Source organism: Nelumbo nucifera, chromosome 1 (assembly GCF_055504915.1).
Source record: "Nelumbo nucifera cultivar China Antique chromosome 1, China Antique-T2T, whole genome shotgun sequence".
NCBI lineage: Eukaryota > Viridiplantae > Streptophyta > Magnoliopsida > Proteales > Nelumbonaceae > Nelumbo > Nelumbo nucifera.
Window position 1 is genome coordinate 134511367 of NC_142649.1, and position 6000 is coordinate 134517366.

Here is a 6000-nt window from a genome sequence, read left to right on the forward strand (position 1 = left end):
GGAAAACACAAGGTTTATTATGGCTATCCTAATAAATCTAAGGTTAAATTCTTGAATCGCAAGAATGCCGAAATTTACCTAGGATCGATGACCAATCGATTCAACCCGAACCCTTGAACCAGAATTCGGTAAGACTGATTTTCTCTTGTTTGTTTAGTTGCTTTCTTATTCTTTTAATTTTAGTTATTAAATTTTCTCACTCAATTATAGTATCCATTCGGCTAAGAGATTATTGTTTAGCTCCCTGTGGGATTCGACCTAGTACCACTTTTATTACAAATATTTTATTGTGGGACAAGTGCTAATTTTGAGGGCTTCGACAAACCCATCAAAATTTTGGCGCCGTTGCTGGGGAGAAACTTTAATTTCTTAGCTATTACCTTCTGATGATGCGCAATCCGGCCGGTCTTAGCTGTCAGCGATCTTGCCTCTGAACCAAGTAACAGAGAACCTGAAACAGAGGAGATGAGGAAGCTCCGGGGAGGGCCCGATGTAAAGGATCCGAAGCTTAAGTTAGAATCTTTCAAAGGCAAGATAAACCAGATAGCGCAAAGTTTGCATACCTCCTCTTTGGGGGTGGAGAGCCTTTTATAACCACCTCGCGCACTCACTCCTAGACTCCTGTCAGGTCGGGAATGAGTATTTTCGTGCTTCTGCCAGTTCGGGTGTCATCACCTTTGCTGGGGCAGAACCGTCACTGCTCCTTTTGTCGGAGCCGTCTCTGTAACTGGAGGTAGTGGTGACAGGTGACGGTGGCAGGTGGCCGTTGGAAATGCGGCGTCAAGCGTTAGATCCCAAGTCAGTCAGGTGCGCCGCACCTGGATACGGACTCCTTCAGTGTCAAGTACGGCATGGTCCATCCAGTTCAATGCTCCGGAAGCGAAGTGCCTGGAGCGGTGCGTGAGGCAAAGTCTCGAGTTCGGATAAGGGGAGGCCCCGAACTGTCATAAGACGGGCCAGTTCGGGTCTCTGCTTTGTGTGACTCGGGGTCAAAAGGGAGAGTTTGGGCTCCTCGCAGGGCGTCCAATCACTAAGTAGGGAGCTCGGGCACCTTGTAGAGAGTTCGACCACTAAGTAGGGAGCTCGGGCACCTTGCAGAGAGTTCGACCACTAAGTAGGGAGTTCGGGCACCTTGCAGAGAGTTCGACCACTAAGTAGGGAGCTCGGGCACTAAGTAGAGAATTCGGGCCTCTTGCTAGGGAGTTCAAACTCTAAGTAGGGAGTTCGGGCCTGCTGGTCCCTTCCCTTTGGTGTTTGTACCCTCGGTATGCTATCTTGAGTAACGAGCTACTTGCCTTTTTTTCCACATGTCGTGATTTGCAAGGTCGGGCCAAATCTTCCTTCATCAATTGCCCCACACTCCTCGTGCTAAGGTCTTGCCTTGGCGCGGGGAGTTCGCAAGGTGTCAGGTAGATTTGTCCTACACTTTGAATCTTGGTTCTGCTGGCGCGAGGTGCGTTGTTAGGGTTTCTTGGGTTTCTTCGAGTGTCCATTTATGTGGGAAGCGTGTTGGCTTGTCTAAATGCTGATAGATGTGGCGGTGCACGCGCATTGCTTCGAAATTTCAAAAAAAGAAAAGGGTGTGCCACTTGGGGGCGCGAAAGCAGGCGTTTTTTCAAATTTGAAAAAGACGTGCTGCTTTCGTTTTTTCTGGGACGTGCACTGATGTTCCGTCAGTTTTGAAAAGATGCGCGCCGTCGCTGTCAGTTTCAGAAAGGCGTGCGCCAATCACATCTCGGTCTCGGGCGACGTGCGGTCAGGGCGGCCGTAGGCCATCGGATTGGCTTTGATCTGAGCCATTTCCTTTTGGCCACTGTGAGCATAAATAGCGGGGGGGGGGGGGACCCTGGTTTGTTGTCGCTTTTGTATTTCTCTCGAGTTCGTGTCTGAGTTTCAGCTGGCATCCAGTTTGCGTCCAAGTTTTTTCAGTTCGCGCTCAAGGTCTTCCGTTCGTCCAAGCTTCTGTGGTCTACAACTTTCGTCCGGGTGAGTACTTTCCTGGGTCTCGTCACTCCCAATGTCTAGCTCGGATGGCTCAGATAGTCATTTCAGCGGGTCGGATGCAGGTTCTACGAACCAAGTTGCATCCCCCGATAGCCTTAGCGAGCCGGAGGTAGAGCTCGAGGAAGAGTTCAAGCCTGTAGGCCGTGGCGCTTCGGGTAGTTTGGCGTCCACCTCTCGCCGGGGTTGGATGTTAAACAAGTTCGGCCCTTCGACCATGACGCTCGAGGGGCTCTAATCCCTCATTACTTACTATAACTTGCCCGAGGAGTATGCTTATTTCATACCTTCGGGTAGCTTTCCTTGGGAACACGGTCCTGATGAGATCATAATATTCCGGGAGCAGCTCACCGCAGGGCTGCGATTGCCTTTCCACCCCCTCTTCGTCAAAGTCTTGAACCACTTCGGCGTGACAGTCGGCCAGCTTCACCCGAACTCCATTCGGAACTTGGTGGGGACAATCTCCCTTTATTGTGACGAGAGCTTTCTGTTGGACTTGGAGATTTTTTCTTCAATCTTGATGCTCAAGAAGCAAGCGGGTCCTCTCCCCAGGCGCAGGCGGGCTTACTACCTGTTTCCTCGCCCGGGTTTTAAGCTTTTACACGAGCTCCCCAACAAGGTCCCAGCATGGAAGCGGGACTATTTCGGGGTGCAAAGTGTGCTGGGGTGGCCTTTTCAGACCGAGTGGGGGATGGCCGCTCCCGACTCTGGGGTTACGCTTGACAAGGAGACGGCGAATGGCCTCCTGCAATGGGCGCGGCTTGGGCTGAAGTGTGAACAGTATCTGACGGAGGCCAAGCTCATTGCGGCCGGCCTGAGCTCGGGTAGGTCCTTCACTTAGAGACTCTTATCTTGCTGTCTTTCTTGCTTTTTGCTGATGGCAAACTTCTTTTTGCAGGTGTGATGGATTCGCGAGGGACCTGAGGTGGGCACTTGTTTCAAGGTATGAAGAGGAGAAAGCGGGTTTCCAAGCGAACTCGCGCCGAGGTGCCTCAGGATGCGGAGCCCGAGGTGCCGGGCTACTAGCCAGAAGATCCACCCAGGGGGCCTGAGATGGTCCCTCCGATGCAGGAGCCGGCGGGGGGCCCTTATGCTGAGACTACATACACAGGGGCTCCTACATACTTCGGTGCTCCTGCTTACTCCGGGTCTGCTCATACGCGAGCTGGTCCCTCGGGCTCGGGGGCCCCGGGGGATTTCAGGAGCATGTTGATGCCGACCCATGCTCTTCAAAAGATTAAAGAGGCCATCTTCCCCGAGGAGGTCACGGCATGGACTGATCTCCCCCTGCATCAAGTGGCCTGCCGTGCCGTTACCCATGCCATGGTGGTAAGTGTTCTTCTTTTTTAGCTCTTTGGTTTTTGTTTTGTTGGTTCTTTTGATCATTCGGTCTCTTTTGGCAGGTGAATTCTTCCATTCATGCCTTGGTGGCTCAGGTGGAGAGGAGCTCAAGGCAGGCGCGAGCTGCCGAAGAGGCTCATCGTGCGGCCGAGGAAGCCACTCATACTGCTGAAGAGACTGCTCGTGCTACTAAAGAGACTGCTCGTGCTGCTGAAGAGACTGCTCGTGCTACTGAAGAGACTGCTCATTTTTCCCGGATCAGGCAGGCGAGGTCTCAGAGTGATGCTGAGGCCATGGGAGTGGTGGTGAAGCACATGGCGGACTTGAGGCTGGATCTGCAGCATCAGGTCGAGTATCTTCAGGAGGACGTCAGGGAGAGGATGTAGATCTTTTCCCAAGGTATCGAAGATGCCAAGAAGAAGGCCGTCGAAGAGTACATCGCTTCGCCGGGTTTTGATGATCTGATGGTGGATTCATATAGGAGGGGTTTTAAACTAAGCCGGTGGATGATCCGGAATACGTACCCCGAGCTCGATGTTAGCGTCATATCCACTTCGTGCATAACTCAGGAGATGGCTAATGCTGCTGACGCCGAGCCCGACTCCGAGGGCGAGGCGGGGCCTTCGGGTTTTGTCGAAGTGCCTTCTGACGATGATGAAATAGCTCCTGGCTTGTAAACATTTTTTTTTTATTTTTTTTTGTACTGCTCTACCTTTTGGAATGGAAGGATTTGTTTAAGTGTTGAGCATATTTGCCAAACTGAGCATCCTCTCCCGAACTGAGCATTCTCTCCCGAACTGAGCATATTTGCCGAACTTCATGTATTTGCCGAACTGACTATTCGTTCGGTCTGTTTTCTGCCTGAGTTAACCGCACTCGCGCGGACTATTTTCTTTGCTTGCTTGTGCCGAGATTCCTTCGTTAGCTCGGCATACTAGCCCGTAGGCTTTGGTGGTGATTTTACCCTATTTCGCTTGGCGGTCTATAGGTAGTATCGCCTTCGGTTGACAATGTTCCATGCTTGGGGTACTTGTTTTCCCTATAGGGTTTCGAGCTCATATGCCCCCCCCCCCCGAGTGTTTTCTTTACTCTGTAGGGTCCTTCCCAATTTGGTCCAAGTTTCCCTACGCCGGGTTCGGGCACCATGACCTTACGGAGAACCAGGTCGCCGACGCGGAAGTTCATCTTCTTTACTCTGGCGTTATAGTACCGAGCTACCTTTTGCTGGTAGGCCGCAGTTCGGATGTGCGCGAGGTCTCTCACCTCGTCCAGTAGGTCGAGGTTGGTGCGTAACTCACCTTCGTTTGTCTGTTCGTCGTATGCTTCTAGTCGCAGCGTAGGTACTTCAATTTCCGCTGGGATTACCGCCTTGGTGCCGTAGGTGAGGTTAAAGGGGATCTCTCCTGTGGCGGTTTTTTCCGTGGTTCGGTGAGCCCATAGAACACTTGGTAGCTCGTCTGCCCACAACCCTTTAGCTCGGTCTAGTCGTGCTTTTAGTCCGCGGAGGATGGCTCTGTTCATTACTTCTGTTTGGCCATTTTCCTGCGGGTGTGCGACCGACGTGAAGTTCTGACTAATTCCCATACTTTGGCACCATTCTTGGAACTTGATATCCTTGAACTGTTTGCCGTTGTCGGAGATCAGTACCCGAGGTAGCCCGAAGCGACATACTATGTTCTTCCAAAAGAAGTTCTGTATGTTTCGGGCTGTAACTATTGCCAGTGGTTCAGCTTCTATCCACTTTGTGAAGTAATCTACTGCCACCACTAGGAATTTTCTCCCACCTGTCGCTGGTGGGAATGGCCCCAGAAGGTCGATGCCTCATTGGGCGAAGGGCCATGGACTGGTGAGGTATTTGAGGTCGGCAGCGGGCTGATGGTGGATATTGGCATGCTTCTGACACTTGTCGCATTTTCTGACGAGCTCGATGGCCTCTGTCTTCATCGTTGGCCAGTAGTATCCTTGTCGAAGTGCTTTTTGGGTGAGGGCTTTGCCCCCCAGGTGTTCGCCGCACAAGCCTTCATGGGTGTTGCGGAGTACGAGCTCGGCTTCGGCAGGGCGCAAGCATCGTAGGTAGGGGAGCGTGTAGGATCGTCGGTACAACCGTTCGTCAATTATGACGTATTTGGCTGCCTGGTGCTACACCCTCTTGGCTGCGTTGCGGTCCGCGGGGAGGGATCCGTCTAGCAGGAAGCTCGCGAGTGGGTCGATCCAGCTCGGCTCTGCTTCAGAGACGGGAGCGACCTCTTCTGCCCCACCGAGAATGCTGGGTCGAGGTAAGTCCTTAACGTACACGGTTCTCATGGCGTTGTGGCTTGTGCTGGCTAGTCGGGACAGGGCGTCGGCCTTAGTGTTCTCTAACCTTAGGATTTGCTTGATGAAGTGTGACTGGAAGTTGAGCAGAGCCTCCTTTACCTTCGCCAAGTATGCAATCATTGTGAGCTCGCGCGCTTCGTATTCGCCTGTAACTTGGTTGACCACGAGTTGGGAATCACTACAGATAACTACGTGCTTTGCTCCAACCTTGTGCGCTAGGTTCAGCCTGGCTATCAGTGCCTCGTTCTCTGCCTCGTTGTTGGATGCCGTGAACTCAAAGCGTAGTGCGTATTCCAATTTTGTTCCGCTCGGGCCGCATAGCACTATTCCAGCCCCGCTGCC